Source organism: Lepidochelys olivacea (genome assembly GCF_965140295.1).
Source record: "Lepidochelys olivacea isolate rLepOli2 genome assembly, chromosome: 3".
Lineage (NCBI taxonomy): Eukaryota > Metazoa > Chordata > Testudines > Cheloniidae > Lepidochelys > Lepidochelys olivacea.
In genome coordinates this window covers 156,539,489-156,559,927 of record NC_140413.1, presented here as the reverse complement: position 1 = coordinate 156,559,927, position 20,439 = coordinate 156,539,489, and the positions used below count along the sequence as shown (strand labels likewise).

General features: G+C 45.3%; 1 long non-coding RNA gene across 1 annotated transcript; it reads left to right on the top strand.

Annotated features, from left to right (window-relative positions):
* Window positions 1-5,669: 5,669 nt before the first annotated feature.
* Window positions 5,670-10,513, top strand: LOC311518392. Its single transcript, XR_014710973.1, has 2 exons — window positions 5,670-6,538; window positions 9,447-10,513. It is a non-coding gene; the product is annotated as an uncharacterized lncRNA (long non-coding RNA).
* The last annotated feature ends 9,926 nt before the right edge of the window (window positions 10,514-20,439 follow it).

The window sequence follows — 20,439 nt, the reverse complement described above, 5'->3', positions numbered from 1 at the left end:
TTAGTGAAAAATGAATCCACATACAGAATACCTGAAACATTTTACCTTAGATGTCTTATTTTCCCTTTTGTCACTAACAACAAAAACAGCACCCTGAGCTCAGTGCCCCTCCAAGCCTGGCACCCAAGGTGGTCGCCTGCCCCTATATCTGGCCCTGCCTGGAAGGAGGTGAGGGTGGGGATTGTAAATGACCTGGCTGGGGGGGTTGAATCACAAGAAGCAGCAGAGGAGAAAAGTGACTGTGGGAAGGGGGGTGTTAGATGAGGAAAGCCTGCTGTGCCACACTTAGCCACAAGGGGGAAAACCAGAGGGGAGCCCACTTGTCTACAGAGGGAGTGACTTTGTAGTGGAGGATTTTTAACAAAGTTAATATTAGGATTTATTAAAATATATGTCCATAATACAACATACCCCTGGCAAACCTTTTGCTCATGTTTATATTCCAGTGGTTGATGTGTGTGGGACCACTCCTCTTGCTTATACTTATAGGTTCTGATCCCAAACCCTTTATCACCAGAAATACTCCTATTCATATCAACGAACTCTGAATTGGGCCCATAACCAATATAGGCAGAAAACACAGCAAATTATTTTGTATTAAGAATGCTGGAGTCTGTGTCTCAGAAGTACAGGGACCAGCACAGCCAGAAGATGGCAGTGTGAGTCAAGTTTACAGCAGCAGATTCTTTGATTTCCACAAATCTAGTCTTTCTCCTGGGCTGCTGAGCTGCCATTCCCTTCTCCCATTCATACCATTTAGCTGCATCTGACTGCAAACTGTTTGTGGCACCTGCAAAGCCATTAGGAAGATCCCATCCAATTTGCAAAGCCCTCTAGGACATACTTCCTGTTCTCTCTCTTTTCTCTGCTGCTGACTTTAACACTCTGTAGTTCCATTATAAAATATGCACGAGCTGTTTTTTATCTCAAAGGCTAATCTACCCCTTATGAGACATTCATGACTCTTTGTGTGTGGTATGTCACTGCTGCATATTGGAATCAGATGACGTAGGCTTTCACGCACAGCCGCAAATAAATGCAAGTGTATCACTGCAACTGTGCATTTAAATCTCTTGCACATTGGGATTTTTCAAATATTGTGTTTTCCATCCAAGAGGCCGTTGCTGCTTGACACTCTTGGAAGGAACACATTCCCTTAGGAAAAATATACACAGGAATAGCTGCTCTGTGTATGATTATGGAGGATTAGTCAATGTTCATCCCTACTAGGGTTGCTGAATGGTATGAAGATTTCCAGTCAACATCCCTGGCTGAGCCTGTGAAAGCCATACACTCAGCTGAACAGCATTTCTGTTTGTAATCTTATAGATTTTGGACACTGCATCTGATAAACTCCAAAATGTCAAGGAATGTCCTAGTTATCAGTGGCCAGAATTGTATTGATTTTTTTGAGGAAAACTAGAAAAACAAAAGGAAAAAGCAGGAGGCCTGTGGAGCCTCTGCCATCTGATTAGCACAGCCACAGTTTCAAACACCTCTGCAATTGTTGGTAGACCAAAAAAACATGGTTGATGTCTCCCATTAATGCCTTCTGGCATAAGAATATTCCATCTCATCTCTGCACAGCTTCCTGATAGGACATCTAGTGTGCCAGCATGTTTAACTGTCTCCCAGACAGAAGAATAATAGTGGGAATGGAAGAAAAATGGGATCATGCACACAGCCCCAGCATGGGGGAGAAAAGGGGCCCCTGGTATGGAGTAAATGGGGGGTGAACAGTAAGCCCCTGGGAATCAATAGGAGTTGGCTGCCCAAATATCTTTGAGGATCTGGGCAGATGGTAATATTACTAAGTTTCTTTGCACAGAAAATATGGTAGTTATGTCTAATCCTGCATTTTTTGCATACTCCAAATGTCTACAGACTTCAAGAGACAAGGTGGGTGAAGTCATGTCTTTTATTGGGCCAACTTCTGCTCGAAGCTTGTCTCTCTCACCAACAGTAAAGGATATCACCTCACCCACCTTGTCTAATATCCAGTGGTGCAAGAGAAATCCATTTCTTACCGGGGGGGAGGGCCCATGACCTCTTCACCTGACCCTCCACGGGACTCCACCCCCCTTACCGGAGCCAGGGGAGGGCTCTCTCCTCTTCCTGCTGCACTGGAGACTTCGGAACTGCAACGGTGAAAGAAACAGAACATGGGGATGCCACACCCGCGGCATGTCCAGCATGGCTGTGCCGCCACCAGTCCTTCCGGGAAGGGTCTCTTCTATCTGTATGGGAGCCAGCCCTGCCGGAGAACCGGGATGGGGGCCGTACAGCAGCCATGCCGGAGGAGCTGCTGGGATGGAGCTGTCTGGTGGCCCCACGTTCTGTTCCTTTCACTGTTGCAGTTCCCAGGAGAGCCCTGCAGTTCAGGGCTCTCCTGGGAACCGCAGTGGGGAAAGGAGCAGAACGTGGAAAGCATGCTTTGCTGCTCCTCTTTCCGGTACCCCACACCAACTATAAATATCTTGCTGGTATGGTGTACCATACTGCCCTACTTGCACTGCTGCTAGTGTCCTGGGACCTATACGGCAACACTTACACTGCATAGAAGCTTCAAGGCAGGAATGCAGGTTCAGAATCAACCCTAACTGGGGAAAACACATCAAAGGCAACAATAAGAGTGACTGCTGAAAAGATCTAAAATATCTTTTTAGCAAACTTGTCTCTTATAAAAGGTGGTGTTAGAAAGAAAAAAATGCACTTTTCTCCCAATTTTTCAAATAATGTGACCAACTAGTTAATAGAAAAATTGGCAGGGCTGAAATCTCGCACAAATTTAACAAAACTTTTTTCAGATTTTTTTCTAGCTCAGCATCTCTGAAAGTTGACGTCTTCTGGTTAGCTATGTTCTATAGCACAGATTGCACCAGAGGCAAACACTGCCCTGCTGAGAGACCTAAGCTTTGCTCTGGAGACAGCTGCAACAGCTGCTTGGATGAGAAAGGAGCTCAGTCTCTATGCCCTGTGTAATTCTTAGCCATTCTACCTATTATCAAACACGTATAGTCTTTGGGGATGGCTGTGCCACCAGAATGACCTCAGTTCATGGCATTACACCAAGCATTATGTAATGAAGTTCCCAAATCTGGCTCAGTCCTGGGAATTCACAAATCTCTGGGGTGGCCCCAGGTAGGATCGGGCATGCAACCCTTTGCATGTTGATTGGAGAGCACAGTATGCTGGGGTGTTTTTGTGCAGCCTAGCAACGTAGCTAAAGAACACACTGTTTTTTAATGTAATGAACAATTGAAGGAAGGCTAGATCTTGGCAAGACTAACGTTTTGCACAAAGTCAAACCACTTTATGCTCAGGATTTGGCACTGCCAGGGCATATGGAGTGCCTTATCCCCTCCAAGTCTTTCTGTAAGAGGATCCAGCTTTCTGACCCACATAGAAATTCTATACACGTTCTACCAACTAATGCCAATTACAGAGGTGGTTTCTGGACTGGAGATTCCTTTCCTGGAACAAGACTGGCAAATCAACTAGCTTTTAGGACATCACACAGCCTGCAGATACTTTAGCTTCCTAACATTGCTGGTCCAGGTGAGATTTGAACCAGCGACCTATAAGTCAGTAGCAGTGTATCTGGCAGTCAATCTTCTGAGCCATCCAATCCTCTTTTATAAAAGACTTTCTGAAAAGGCTAGACAAATACTTTAGAGAATGCAGTGTGGGCTAGAACTGCTAGGAGGTCATGAACTGCTCTGAACATCCTGGTCCAAACCTCTTATCTAAACAATGGAGTTAAGATCAGAAAATAATGAAATCCTATTTTCAATTCTCCTATTCTTTCAATTGTCACAGCTTCGAGGATGAAGGTTTGGAATAAGTGGAATATTTAAAAGCTCAGCCAAGCGCTACTTGCTGACAAAATAGCAATTTGTATGTGCCCAGTGCTTCTGGCAGTCTTGATGCAGAGTTCACATGCTAAATGAATCCTTTTTCTTTCATCATTCAACATATTAACTTGAGGTCATGCTCCATGGACATTTGAAAGCAGCACCAGTCTTGTGTCAGTCACAGCTATGCACAGAAGGAGCATAGAAGGAATTAGTCAGTATAATAGACATAGCCAGCTTGTGTGTATGTCCCCATAGGACTGAAATGATGGCCTTAGGGATTAACATGATCTCAGGGTGTTTTTAGCATAATTGAAACGAAATTTTCATGTAATTTCAGGACCAATATTTAAAGAGTGATCTGTCAAACCTACTGATCACGCAAATGTCTTTACGAATTTTGAAAAATATTTTATTTTTTAAAATGGCAGTGACAACATTTTGTAGGGCCTGTGACACTAAACCCAATGACATTGTGCCACTCCAATGGGAAGGAAAACTAGCCAAGCTAGTTTGAAGATCAAAGTTGTGTTGAAGTGCAGAAGGCATCAAAGGTGGTAGGAGAACTTGATTCCTTAAAAAATCTTTCAGCAGCAATAACTGAAGATGCTAGTAGCATAAGGAATTTTATATCATTTCACTAAAAATAAATAACCTATGCTAAAAGACAGTTAGTTATTGAAGTTGCAAAGTCAAGCCCTTACAAATTAGGAAATGCCAGCATTCCAGGTTGCCTGTGCAACCTTAAAATTTCCGCCTCCACCTCTTGTCTGTATGTAGTCTTTAATTACAAGATTGCATACTATTTTTGCAAAGAACCCCGGCTCATTCAATGCACATGAACGAAATCTGGGGGGGAGGAGGAATCTATCATAAGCCACTGTAATGATCACCACCACCCAAGTGGTCAGCAGCATTTGAAATTGGGCCCTTCAGATCTGCAGCACAGACCTTTGCCACTTGAGCTAAAGGACTATCTCCATTGCAGCTGTTCTCCTCTTTGGGGCAGCATATAACCTACTAAACCAGTGGGTTACATTAGTGGCAGATTAATGATTTTGCAGCCCCCAGGCCCTGAAATAATTGCTGCCCCCCCCCCAGCAGCTCCCAGCCCCCCCGCCACAGCTCAACTCCGCTCCGCCTCCTCCCCTGAGCGTGCCGCCGGGTCCTGCTTCTCCCTGCTCCCTGCCAGTGCTTGTGCGCGAAACAGCTCCGCGAAGGAGGGGGGAAGAGGTGGAATGCAGTGCGCTCAGGAGAGGAGGCGGGGCCAGAGCGGGGATTTGGAGAAGGGGAGCAATGGGGGCGGGGAAGGGGTGGAGTTGGGGCGGGGCCGGGGGCGGAGGGGGCGAACCGGCACTGGGGGAAGCAGCCTCTGGCTGCTATTATAAATTTGCCGCCCCTGCAAATTTGCTGCCCTAGGCCTAGGCCTTGTCAGCCTAGGCGTTAATACGCCGCTGGGTTACATATTCTTCCTGTTACGAGGGCTCATTCCCAGCAACTGAGCCTACAGACAGCATTTCTGTCTTTTGTAACATCCCCCTGAATGAGTCTTTAGATGTGATTGGTTGCAGGACTTTTAGCACTACCGCCTTACTATCACTTGAACTAAAATATGGGTTTGCAAAATGAGTGTACTTCGCATGCATTATGCAGGTCTTTGCAAACAAATGATGATAAAACCTTTATACCATACCACTCCACACCATCTCATCTTTTGTTTATGGCACATATGTTTCTGAAAAAACTATTTCACAAATGCTTGAGAGACTTTTAAAAGAACCTCTTGCTCCTGCTTTTTTGTGTCCCTCTGTTGGGAACACTGGGGCATGGCCACTAGGTAACTCGAGGGGATGGAAGACCACAAGTGTCGATGAAGCCCCCTCGCACTAGGCCCCTGTGTCCTTGCCCCACCCCCTCCTGCCTGGAGGCACTTGCAGCAGCTCTGCGTGCTAGGCCCAAGTGTCCTTGGCCCCCCCGCCTGGAGGCACACACAGCAGTTATGCTGAGAATCTGCAACAGTATGTTGCAGAGTCAGACTGCCTGAAACTAAGCAAGGCCAAACAGGGGAGATATGGAAGAACAATGCTGAATAAAGCAGCTTTATGTATAGTTTAACAAATGATACAGAGAATCAGGGAACTAGCTGGGAATTGGATTGGCTGGCTATATGGATACTTGGAGCAGCTTGCTATTGGATAAGTATGCTGGGAAAAAGGATGTATAAAAGCCTGTGTAACTTCCTGCTCTGTGGTGCAGGATTTGAGATTTTATTCTCCCTGTACCTTTTTGCAGCTGCAAATAAACTTTTCTGCTTCTCCACCCCGTTGTGATTATTGGGTGCAGCACACCGGGTAACGAACCACTCAAGCTGTTGTTCAGCCTCTCGGCACTGGGTGCCGGCAACAGCTTTTGGCATCCCTGGGTGGGCTCGAGGCTGCAATTTAGCCTTGCCCAGACCCCTCCTGGAGGTCGAGGATTGCGGCGAGAACCGACGCCCAGCGCGCACCGGTGAGTTCATCGGGGGCCTCGGAGGAGACGCGATTTGATCGACCCCAGAGGGCACAACGGTGCAACGCACTCATATAGTGGAGAAGCTGTTGTGGACGGCGGTGAAAAACCGGTCCCTTAGACGTGGGGGAGGAGCAGCTGCAGGGCCACGGTGAAGAACCGGTCCCTTGGATCAGGTAGGATCCTTTTAAAATCCGGATTATATGCTCTGTTGGAACCTGGGGACGCCCAGAGTTACCCTGTAGGTATGGGACAGGGACAGAGCTTAGAGGTTAGGGCACGGTGTACGCCCCTAGAGTGCATTCTAGCAAACTGGAAGGTATTTGGTGCGGATCCGATGACTAAGAGCCAATTAAAACGATTCTGTACAGTTGACTGGCCTCAATATCAACTAGAGGACCAGGAGTGGTGGCCACCAGGAGGGTCAATTAATTACAACACGATCCTTCAGTTACTCCTGTTCTGTCAGAGAACAAGGAAATGGAATGAACATATATATGCGCATTTGTTTCTGACTTTATGTACTCGACCAGATATTTTACAGCACTGTAATCTGAGTCCAACTGGTTTGGTAGCAGCTAATGTTAGTCCCCAGACCCCCACCCCTACTGTAATGGCAGAGCCGGTGTCCCCTTCGGCCCCCACACCCCCACCGTATAAGGGTAGGATGCCTCGGGTTACAGAGATTGCCCCCTCGGTGGTACTCTATCCTTTGCTTACCGAGACTGTTGTGGCTTGCCCAGGGGCAGACGGACGTCAGGCTACCACTATGCAAGTTTACACCCATGTGCCATTCAATCCAATAGACTTAGCAGCTTTTAAAACACAGGCTGGGGAATTCTCAACGAACGCAAGCAGGTTTATATCAGTCTTTGAGGGGTGCCTCAGTAGTCACAAGCCGATTGGGATGACTGTAATATCCTCCTGAGAACCTTGTTGTCTGCGGTGGAGAGGGATCAGGTTACAGCTAAGGCAAGGGGAGCGTCAGCTTTCAAGCGAAAGAAAGGAAGCTATCTGTCAAGTTCCTACCCCAAGTAACCGTAAGCGGCTCAGGGCATTTCTGGGTATGGCAGGCTTTTGCAGAATATGGATCCCAGAGTTTGGACTGTGGGCTAAACCCCTGTACGACTGTGTAAAAGGAGCAGATCATGACCCCTTCTATTGGACCCCAGAGGCTGACAGGGCATTTAAAATCCTGAAAAGAAAATTGATGGAAGCCCCGGCTCTGGGCCTGCCAGATCTCTCTAAGCCGTGTCAGTTGTATGTACATGAACGAAGGGGGGTGGCGCTAGGAGTGCTTACACAGCTGTTAGGAGCATGGAAGCGTCCTGTGGCTTATTTTTCTAAGCAATTGGATCAGGTTGCAAAGGGTTGGCCGGCATGTTTACGGGCGGTCGCAGCTACTGCCCTATTGCTTGAGGAAGCCGAGAAGCTAACATTGGGAGGGGTTATGCAAATCTATACTCCCCATATGGTCCGAGCCTTATTGGATGCAAAGGGAGGGCTTTGGCTCACCCAGGCTCGGATTGCTCGGTACCAGGCTAAGCTGTTAGAGAACTCTGAAGTCACCCTACAGCCTTGCCCCTCCCTTAACCCAGCCACTCTCTTGCCAGAAACAGAGGAACAGAAACATGACTGTTTAGAGATCATAGATGTCCAGTACTCCAGCCGTCCGGATTTAAAAAATGTACCTCTCCCAAATGCAGATTATGAGTGGTACACTAATGGTAGGAGTACTGTAATAGATGGGCAAAGGAGGGCGGGTTATGCTGTTGTGACCCTCCATGACACTGTGGAAGCTGAAGGTTTGCCTGCTGGGACCTCTGCCCAGCTTGCCGAACTAACAGCCCTGACCCGTGCACTTGAACTGTCAAAAGGAAAGCAGGTCAACATTTTTACTGATTCAAAGTATGCTTTTGGTGTGCTGCATGCTCATGCTGGCCTATGGAAGCAAAGGGGAATGCTGACAGCCCAAGGCTCCCCAGTCAAGTACGGGCCCCAAATCCTCCGGCTCCTAGAAGCCGTGCAACTCCCCTCGGAAGTGGCGGTGGTACACTGTAAAGCCCATCAAAGGGAGGATCAAGATGTGGCCAGAGGTAACGCCCGGGCAGATAGAGAGGCTAAGCATGCTGCCACCCTGCCATCCCCTCAGGCTGAGAACGCCCATATGCATGCCCTTATCCCATCAGTAGGGGAGCTTCCAACCCCTCAGTACTCTGGGGAGGAGAGACAGCTAACTGACAAACTCAGTCTCCGGGAAAAGGAGGGATGGCTCCATTCCCCAGAAGGGAAGGTCCTCTTACCAAAGGGCCTAATCCGGCCAGTGCTGCAGAAACTACATCAAACCACTCATGCTGGCAGGGAAGCACTTATCCAGCTAATGGGAAAATACTTTATCACTTCAGGACTCCGACCCCTGGCTGCCCAGGTACAAGCGGACTGCTTAGTCTGCCAAAAGAATAACCCCCGACCGGGACATCCTGTGCCACCAGCTGCCCTGGAACCCACTCCGGGCCCCGGACAAGTGTGGCAAATAGACTTTACTGAGTTTCCCCGGACTCAAGGGTTCAAATATCTCCTTGTTATAGTGGATCGGTTCAGCGGATGGCCAGAAGCCTTCCCATGCTGTAACTGCACTGCCAGGACAGTGGCCCTCAAGTTTGTTAAGGAGCTCATTCCTCGCTTTGGACTCCCCCTGTGGATGGAATCTAACAATGGGACACACTTCACGTCAAAAATCATCCAAAGCATCTCACATGCCTTACAAATCCCCTGGAAACTCCATACGCCCTGGAGACCGCAAGCCAGTGGGGTAGTGGAGCGTACCAATCAGACCCTTAAACGGCATCTCTCAAAAGTGTGCCAAGAAGCCTCACTGCAATGGCCTGATGCTTTGCCCCTCGTCCTACTCCGTATCCGCGTTCTCCCAAAGGGTAGATTAGGGCTCAGTCCCTTTGAAATTATGTTTGGAAGGGCATGGCCCATGAATGGCACCCCGGTTCTGTCAGGGGAATGGGAGTTGGGTAATGTTTTTTTGTCACAGTATATGTGTTCCCTGTCTGCTGTTCTCTTGTCTCTTCACAGGTATACCAAGGATTCCCAGCCTCTCCCCTTGGACTCTCCCGTTCACTCCTTACAGCCCGGTGACTCTGTGCTTGTTCGCACCTGGAAAGACGAGCCTCTCCAGGAAAAGTGGAAAGGACCCTATACCGTCCTGCTGATCTCCCATACAGCGGCAAAGATCGAGGGACACAAGAACTGGATCCATCACTCTCGTCTAAAGGCAGTACCTGCCCCCTCGTCAGCAGAACAGTGGACCGTCCAACCTGCTGACTCCTCATCTAGTGACGATCTCGGGCTAAAGCTACTGTTTAAAAGACACAAATAGCGGGCTGGGGTTTGTCGTCTTGGCTTGGTGGTTTATTTAGCCTGCTATTGAAACTTCTCTTTCCTGTACTGCTTGTATTACTGGTATTATGCTGTGCAGTATCATGTGTCAGGGCCCTTTTGCAAAAGTTAATAAGTCATTCTCTTCAGGGCTATCACAAAGTGCTTATGCAAAGTCCTATTGTAAAGAAATAAGTAGCCCAAGTGAGAAAACTCAGAGCCAAGGCTGTTGAGTGTTCTCAAAGGGGGGAGTTGTTGGGAACACTGGGGCATGGCCACTAGGTAACTCGAGGGGATGGAAGACCACAAGTGTCGATGAAGCCCCCTCGCACTAGGCCCCTGTGTCCTTGCCCCACCCCCTCCTGCCTGGAGGCACTTGCAGCAGCTCTGCGTGCTAGGCCCAAGTGTCCTTGGCCCCCCCGCCTGGAGGCACACACAGCAGTTATGCTGAGAATCTGCAACAGTATGTTGCAGAGTCAGACTGCCTGAAACTAAGCAAGGCCAAACAGGGGAGATATGGAAGAACAATGCTGAATAAAGCAGCTTTATGTATAGTTTAACAAATGATACAGAGAATCAGGGAACTAGCTGGGAATTGGATTGGCTGGCTATATGGATACTTGGAGCAGCTTGCTATTGGATAAGTATGCTGGGAAAAAGGATGTATAAAAGCCTGTGTAACTTCCTGCTCTGTGGTGCAGGATTTGAGATTTTATTCTCCCTGTACCTTTTTGCAGCTGCAAATAAACTTTTCTGCTTCTCCACCCCGTTGTGATTATTGGGTGCAGCACACCGGGTAACGAACCACTCAAGCTGTTGTTCAGCCTCTCGGCACTGGGTGCCGGCAACACCTCCCTCTCTGCCACTGGGCTCTGTTAGGGTCTGATATAGTGCATCCAGGACTAGAGATGGTTGAGAACTCTTCAACAAACTTTTTTTTTATTGCAAGGTGCTGATTTGTTGAATCCAAAACTTTTCCCAGGAAAGGGTGACAAACTTCTTTTATTGAAAAAATGTGAAAAAGTTTCAAAATGTTCAATGTTTTATTTTTTGCAATGTTGTAGCCATATTGATCCCAGGAATATGCTAATCTTTAAGCTTTTTATTAAGCAAAGGGAAGTGTGGCAATTTTTTTCACAGGCCAGTAAACAAATTATTAGCCCCTAGAGAACTATTTTTGTGTCCAGGAAGATAGGAATATTGAATTATTTTAACATAGCTGTTGTGTGCCAGCTATCCAAACCTCACTAGACAATGATTCAAGCACATGTAGCATTTGCCAGAAGCTGGGAATGGGCAACAGGGGATGGATCACTTGATGATTACCTGTTCTGTTCATTCCCTCTGGGGCACCTGGCATTGGCCACTGTCAGAAGACAGGATACTGGGCTAGATGAACCTTTGGTTTTACCCCCTATGGCTGCTCTTATGTTCTTAAGATTTCAGCTGGCATCGCTCTCATGATTACAAGGTATTTTACAAATGTCTATAAAAGGATGGGTCCTATCAGGAGCTCAGTCAGATAACTTGACCCGCCAGATATATGAGGGTAAGAGGTCACCATACTGGTTACAGAGCAGAGGAGTTCTTCCATAATCTTTATGGGAAGGAGTTCCGTCAGTCTCACGTGGTTCAATTTGGAAAGACCTTTGGATAATAAAGGTTGGACTGTGCTCTGCTGCCTTGTGGAGTTGACCTTAGGCTGTGTGGGACCCCATATGAGAAGGGGATTCTAAGCATCCAGTGTGAGGCAGAGCGTGATCTCCCTCTCAGCTTCTGCTGCCAGTAGGAGCAAGTGCTTCCCCATGCAGTCCCACTTTTGTAGGGGAAAATACAGTGTGAGTGGAACTGGAGAAAAAGGGTCAGTTTTCCAGGAGGGACCAAGTGTGGTGTGACACCAGGGGCTCAGAAAAGCAAGCTGCGCCAGTGTGCTACTAGACAAACATGGGCCTCTTAGTATGTAACAATACATGCTCAGTGAAGATCTGTTTCCTACAATTCTGCCTGCCTGCTTTATTGCTTATTGTTAATCATAGAAACATATGGCTAGAAGGGATCTTGAGAGCTCATCTAGTCCATCCCCCTGCACCGAGGCAGGACCAAATATATCTAGACCATCCCTGACAGATCTTTGTCTAACCTGTTCTTAAAAATCCCCAGTGATGGGGATTCCACCTCCTTTGGAAGCCTATTCCACAATTTAAGTATCCTTACAGTTAGAAAGGTTTCCTAATATCTAACCTAAATCTCCCTTGCTGCAGATTGCTTCTTGTCCTACTTCCAGGGGACATGGAGAACAGTAGATCACCATCCTCTCTGCAACAGCTCTTGACTTATTTGGAGACTTGTTAGGTCCCTCCCCTTAATCATCTTTTCTCAACTTTAATGAAACCAACTGTCCCAGTCTGTGAGTTGAGAGTCTTCGCAGAGCCTTCCCAAGCAAGGAGCTGTATCAGATAGCTATTGTATGAATAATTTTGAAAGCTGGCCCAGTTTCCTTATGATCTTTGCTATAAGGGTCCTGTCTGCACCTCATCTAAATGTACATAATTGTCTTGGCAGCTGTAGAATGGATGATTAGAGGACTTACTGCTTTAATGTAGATACATATATCATCAATAGTTACCTATTTGTCTTTTTATTCGTCTAAAACTTGCCAAAGTGTAATTAAAAACTGCTCAAACAGCTTTTCAGCTGAAAACAGACATTTATTCAGAGAGCTCACAGCTCACTCTTCAACTTTTGCTTAAATCCTTACATTTCATATTTTTATGCAGTGCATTAAAAGTATGTCCATGGGAATGTGTGCTGATGGCAAACTCCATGCGTTCCACCAAAACCTGCTCACTGATTAGGCTAATTTTGGAAGCATGTTGTAATGATAAAAATTTGCCACTAGGAAGGAGCTAGAGGGTGCTTTGTTGCAAAGCAGATTACAGAAAAGAAGGTAGAGTTGCATAATTAAGAGACTTAGGGAGCCTTCGGAGATCCTCAGCTGATCTAAATTGAAGTTGGTCCATAGAAAGTGATGAAGTAACTTTGATTTACACCAGAAGAGGATCTGGCCCTATAAATTCTCCATATAGAAGAATGTTCAAGAATTGTACTATAATAAGCTTTTAACGTGAATAAGTAGAGATGGGCCAATAAACAAAACCTTGGATCTGAACACTGAGGTGTTTGAATCTGAACTTTGATCCAGATCAGATTTGCCTTTATTATAATGGGTGAAACCAAAATCTGGATCTGAACTTTGAGGTGCTCAGAATCCAGATCCAAGCTTTGTAGCTTAGTTCCATACATAAAATAAAGCTGTCTCCCCTGTGGACTCCAAGCACTGTCCCATCCTGATTTTACAGGGGCACCCTCTCCTTGTATCTTCACTGTGACCACACCAGGCTCAGGTTTAAACATTAAAAGCCACATTATGAATGGGCCTTGTCAAGGTTCCTCCCCCACTCTGAACGCTAGGGTACAGATGTGGGGACCTGCATGAAAACCTCCTAAGCTTATCTTTACCAGCTTAGGTCAAAAAGTTCCCCAAGGTACAAAATATTCCACCCTTTGTCCTTGGATTGGCCGCTACCACCACCAAACAAATACTGGTTACTGGGGAAGAGCTGTTTGGAAACGTCTTTCCCCCCAAATACTTCCCAAAACCTTGCACCCCACTTCCTGGACAAGGTTTGGTAAAAAGCCTCACCAATTTGCCTAGGTGACTACAGACCCAGACCTTTGGATCTTAAGAACAATGAACAATCCTCCCAACACTTGCACCGCTCCCCCCTTTCCTGGGAAATGTTGGATAAAAAGCCTCAATAATTTGCATAGGTGACCACAGACCCAAACCCTTGGATCGGAGAACAATGAAAAAGCATTCAGTTTTCTTACAAGAAGACTTTTCTAATAGAAATAGAAGTAAATAGAAGTAAAAAAATCCCCTCTGTAAAATCAGGATAGTAGATACCTTACAGGGTAATTAGATTCAAAACATAGAGAATCCCTCTAGGCAAAAACTTAAGTTACAAAAAAGATACACAGACAGAAATAGTTATTCTATTCAGCACAATTCTTTTCTCAACCATTTAAAGAAATCATAATCTAACACGTACCCAGCTAGATTACTTACTAAAAGTTCTAAGACTCCATTCCTGGTCTATCCCCAGCAAGGCAGCACAAAGACAGACCCTTTGTTTCTCTCCCTCCTCCCAGCTTTTGAAAGTATCTTGTCTCCTCATTGGTCATTTTGGTCAGGTGCCAGCGAGGTTACCTTTAGCTTCTTAACCCTTTACAGGTGAGAGGATTTTTCCTCTGGTCAGGAGGGATTTTAAAGGGGTTTACCCTTCCGTTTACACTTATGACAGGCCTCCAGAAATGTACATGGAAGGGGTGTGCATGTAGCCATTTGTGTGAGTGTCAGTTTGCTTTTCTGGGTACAAAGGGTCACCAGCAGACGTACCCAGATCGCCATTTGTAGGCACAACAGAAGGTTTTTAGGTGTGATCATGGATGAAGACCCATTGAAAAGTTCTCTAGGTCCCTGCAGAATTTCATTATTTGAAAATTAAGCTTTTTTTTGGCTCTAGACCAACTGCCAAAGAGCAAGGGCCAGATTCTCAGCTAGTCTAAATCAGTGTAGCTCCATTGAAGATGCTGCTACTGTCAGCCTCTCTGGTTGCCTCTTCAGAAATGTGCCACCAAAACTGCTTTACTCCAAGCTTTGTAAGACTGATGTTAGTATGTGCTTGGGTGCTGTGAAGCTACCTACATTAATGAATGTTTATTATGAGCCTTGTTCAAATCCCCCTGAAGTCAGTCAACCTTTGGATCAGGCCCTAGGTGCCTTGAGAGGCTTATATTTAAGGTGCTGTACAATTCCAGTGCAGTATTATTATTGGGCTGTGAAACCAACCACAGTGAGGATCTGCAAATAGAGTAAGAACTTTAAATGTCATTAGCTGTGACCCTAATGAGCAACCATCCCATGGCAAACCCAGAGACCCTTAGTGCTGTATGTCCCATGCAGGTAAGTACCAAGAATTCACCTTATGTGCTGAATCTAACAAAGGAAGAGACACCACATCTCTGCTCCTTTGCAAGTCCTGCAGACCCCTGCAGTCATTTTCTCCCCACAGATCACATGCTGTCAGTACAGCTACTTCTTGCTGTGGCTGCTTCTGTCTCAAGATCGCTGCTGAGGTAGCGATAGCTCACGCCAGCTGCCTTGACCCACACGCGGCAGTGTAACACATAGGAACTATGACCTGATGTGCGAGCCATTGTGCCAGTGAGTGTCTGAGCCAACTTTTCCATTTCTGAGCAGGACCTTGCTTAAGAAATGTTTCTTTTGTTGGTAAAAATGATTTTAATTGGTTTAAATTGAATGACGCACAGTGAGGTGAAATTTGACCCATGACGCAGGAACCCAACAATTGCATTAGCCCATTTTGAATGTATTAATGTAATTCCATAATGCGCTGGACTGAAGAGAAGCAGGTTCAGCGAAGTTACACTGGTTTTCTTCTATGTTGATCCGGAAGTATTTACGATATACAGCAAAGCCGAGAAGCACTTAGACTTTGGGGGCCCGATTCTGTCTATGCTAATCTGTCACACTAATGTAAAACTGGCATAACAGAGTGGTGAGTCAGGCTGCTGCTATTAATGTGAACTTTGAGTGAAATTCACCCTTTCGCAGAGGGCCAGCATAAGGCATGTGTGGCACTTCATAGAATACTTAGACTATTTTGATGGCTTAAGGAGGACTTAAATAACGTGTAGCATAGACCAGTGGCTCTCAAACTTTTGTACTGGTGAGCCCTTTCAGATAGCAAGCCTCTGAGTGTGACACCTCCCCCACCCCACGGCTGGAGGTAAAGCGAGGTTTGGGGTGGAGGCTGACCGCTCATGATCCCCCCCATGTAATAACCTTGCGACCCCCCCCTCCCCTCCATGGGGTCCCAACCCCCAGTTTGAGAACCCCTGCCATAGACCCTGTGCTGGATTTTTGCCCAGGAGTGAATTTCACTGTTAGCACTGGTGCAACATGCGTCAGTGACAGCCCTGGAGACTGATGTCTTCTCTTTATACATAGAGCAGGTACAGCATGAACAGAAGGCTTACAAGATTCCCCTAGCGTTTCTCCTGACATGGAGAGATTCCCTCCAATATAGAGAAGAGAGGCTAAGGGGTGATTAAGACTATGGAGACTGAACTTTCTCTTGAAACTGCTAGGAAACATCAATGGTGATTTTTTTGTGTTTGTGAGATTTGGACATGGGTCCATTGGGAACTGGAGAGAAACCTACCAATTCAGTTCACACAACAATGAGATTGTAACAGCTATAGGACCCAGACAGAAAATATCTGATTAATATCTGGCTCACACATACATAAGGTCACTATGTTTATCTAGGGAGTGAACTCCTTCAACCACCCCCCCCCCGCCAGTTTAAACCTATTTATATAATCATGAATCACCAGTGGTAGGTGTCTGATTCCATTTATCCCTCAAAAACTAAACCATGGGATCTTTAACAACCCCTTATTTGACATCTCAACCCAAAGAGACCTTCAGCAACCCTGGCACATTCCAGGATAGTGAGTGTGGCAGACAGAAGCACCAACTCTCAAGTCACCCACTGAACTTCTTTGGAAAGTCTCCCATCCATATAGCAACCGAACAACTCCAACCCCACTGAGCAGTTAAGATCTGGCAATAGCACTGCATGTAGTGGGTATAGCTTTGGCAAGATAGTCTAGAAACAAATGTAATATGTGCTGCTGGAGAAAATAGCACCATCCAGGCCAGACTGTTGGAATGGAAACATTCAGAAAATATTTCCATACTAATCACAATCTCTAATCCCAGTAAAAGTTTTTCCTCTATAGTATGTGAGCTGAAAACATAGCTGTTGTAATACATCAAACTCTTGTGTTGAATGACTGAGAAGTTTTGCATTATTTTCTACTCATTAAACTATTTATGGAGAGGTAGGATCTGCACTTGAGCCTACTTACCTACATGCTTCCAGCTTTCATCCAGACCACACCACACGATCCATTGTCTACAGCCAAGCTCTACAATACAACCACATTTGCTCCAACCCCTCAGACAGAGACAAATAGCTACAAGATCTCTATCAAGCATTCTTACAACTACAATACCCACCTGCTGAAGTGGAGAAAGAGATTGACAGAGCCAGAAGAGTACCCAGAAGTTACCTACTACAGGACAGGCCCAACAAAGAAAATAACAGAATGCCACTAGCCGTCACCTTCAGCCCCCAGCTAAAACCTCTCCTGCGCATCATCAAGGATCTACAACCTATCCTGAAGGACGACCCATCACTCTCACAAATCTTGGGAGACAGGCCCGTCCTTGCTTCCAGACAGACCCCCAACCTGAAACAAATACTCACCAGCAACCACACACCACACAACAAAAACACTAACCTAGGAACCTATCCTTGCAACAAAGCCCGTTGCCAACTGTGTCCACATATCTATTCATGGGACACCATCATAGGCCTAATCACATCAGCCACACTATCAGAGGCTCGTTTGCCTGCACATCTACCGTTGTGATATGTGCCAGCAATGCCCCTCTGCCATGTACATTGGCCAAACTGGACAGTCTCTACGTAAAAGAATAAATGGACACAAATCAGATGTCAAGAATTATAACATTCAAAAACCAGTCGGAGAACACTTCAGTCTCTTTGGTCACTCGATTACAGACCTAAAAGTGGCAATTTTTCAACAAAAAAACTTCAGAAACAGACTCCAACGAGAGACTGTTGCAGTGGGGGAGGTTTAGATTGGATATTAGGAAAAACTTTTTCACTAAGAGGGTGGTGAAACACTGGAATGCGTTACCTAGGGAGGTGGTAGAATCTCCTTCCTTAGAGGTTTTTAAGGTCAGGCTTGACAAAGCCCTGGCTGGGATGATTTAACTGGGAATTGGTCCTGCTTCGAGCAGGGGGTTAGACTAGATGACCTTCTGGGGTCCCTCCCAACCCTGATATTCTATGATTCTATGACTGCTGAATTGGAATTAATTTGCAAACTGGACACCATTACATTAGGCTTGAATAAAGACTGGGAGTGGATGTGTCATTACACAAAGTAAAATTATTTCCCCATGTTTATTCTCCCCCCCTACTGTTCCTCACACATTCTTGTCAACTTCTGGAAATGGCCCACCTTGATTATCACTACAAAAGGGTTTTTTTTTTTCTCTCCTACTGGTAATAGCTCACCTTACCTGATCACTCTCGTTACAGTGTGTATGGTAACACCCATTGTTTCATGTTCTCTGTATATATAAAATCTCCCCACTGTATTTTCCACTGCATGCATTCGATGAAGTGAGCTGTAGCTCACGAAAGCTTATGCTCAAACAAATTTGTTAGTCTCTAAGGTGCCACAAGTCCTTCTTTTCTTTTTGCGGACACAGACTAACATGGCTGCTACTCTGATACCTTGAGGGTGTAACTGTGTGTTCATAATGTATTGGCTGGAGCTGGTGATCCAAACCGCAGCATATGAAAGGTCAGTATGCAAACTACAAGGTTGCATAGCAACACTGGAGAAAATATGGAGCCCAATTTAAAAGCGCCAGGAAGCAAAAGAAGGGGAAGGGCACTTATTGAGAGAGACTCCAGAACAGGACTTTAAAAGTGGGCTTATATGGCAATGAAAATAGAGAGAAGCTTTTTTTTTTTTTTTAAAGATCTTTGTTGGATCATATTAAAGAAGTTCTGTATTAAAATCACAAATGAGTTTGATTCCCCATAGTTTAAATTCCAGGGTATTACTAATTAAGAGGTCTCTTGGTTTTTGGTGCTGTTTCTCTCCCTCTATGTGTGAAACTTGCAAGCTGCTAACTGTGTTAGTACATTCTAAGACAGAGTCTGTTCTCAAAGCAATTCACAGAGAGAGAGACTCAAAGCAATACTCTAACAACAGAAACAGCACCCAGAGACTCCCCGCCCTTTTGTTGTATTAACAATTGTGATTAAACTAGAGATAGAGGATGCATGTGGATGGATGCTTGGTGTGGATAATAACTGAATGATCAGGGAGGTGCCAGCCTAAGAATCCAGTGTCCATCGGCTGAAGAAGGCGTCAAGTGGAAATAACCAGAGGACCCCCCCCCCGGAGGGCAGACTGGAATCCACCCAACAGCCTCAAGAATGGGAGAACCAAAGAACAAGATAACATCTTGGAGCCGTCAGGAATGTGCTATCTGCTGATTGATTCAGCAACAGCATGATGAAGCAATTCCCATAGACTGGCATAGGAAGAAATTCCTATAAAAATAGACTCTAAAAAGTGAGAACTTTGGGGTCTGATTCTGCAAACCAACTTCCAGGAGCATCAGATGAGCATCTGACAAGGCCCTGCTCCCTCCTCATGTCCAGGCCACCTGGCCAGTGGCTTGGCATGAGCAACTCTAAGGCTGGTAACTATGATAACAACCTTGCAGAACCTGTGTGTGTGTGTGTGTGTATGTTTGTATGAATGAATGTGAGAATAAATTTGAGATTGAATGGAATGTTATAACTATAACTAACTGCTTACTATGATTCTTTCTGTATTCACAGTAAATGTGGTATTTTGCCTTTTTCCCTTTAATAAGATCCTGCTGGTTTTTATTTTATTGGTACAACAATCTCTCATCCATTATATGTTGTTAATAACTTAAACATGAAAATGACAGACATAACACAAAAACAAATTACAGATATGGGGCTATATCATTAATTGCTTTAAATGTATGCCAATTTCAATAGAGCTGTATCCATTCACACCAGCTGAGGATGAGGCCGATAAATCAGGATAGACAAAGAAATATGTAAGAGGACAAAACATGGCACAGAATTCTTAACCTACAGAGTCAAATTCTGCTCTCAGTTCACACCAGTGAAAATCCAGAATGAGACCACCTATGTCAGTTGAGGTACTCTGGATTTACAATTCGTAAATGAGAGCAGAACTTGGCCCATAACCTTAATGTAAGAATTTATTTATTGACATTTTACTCTGGTGTTTCATGTGACATATGAATGTGACTCTGGATTCTGCTACCAAGAAAATTAATGCTAAGCCTTGTGGAGCATTGTTACCAGGATTGTAAAACGATATTGTATCTTAACAAAAACAAATCAGCTCAGATTTTGTACTTTGCAATTGTGTCCTTGGATCCTGTTCACACATTTATATCACAATGTGAGTAGTGCTCCCCTGACTTTCATGGAAGCAGGCACGTAGATCCTATAATGACGCGGGCCTGATCTATCTATTTACTTATGACCCTCATCCCACAGATTCTGAGCATCTAGATCAGGCCTAATACTACATAAGGTGATAATAAGAATTTGGAATCTTGCTAAAACTGTATTAGCAAAGGAAAATCTGACTTTTTGCCATAGTTGCTGTTGAATTCTCTATCCTTCCCTTTTCCATTCCTGTTAGTTAAAAAAAAATGAAGTATTTTAAAAAAGAAAAATCACCATGAAATAGCATTAATTTGTCTAACCTCACTTTGGAGGGGAAATATACAGCCTCAAATCAGTGTACAAAGTGCATCATACTGACTAAAGTTAGTTATCCTTGTACTGAGACTGAAAGGAGGGCCCTGAATCTATTACAGTGTCATTAACAGCAAGGAGAACAGAAACTTGGC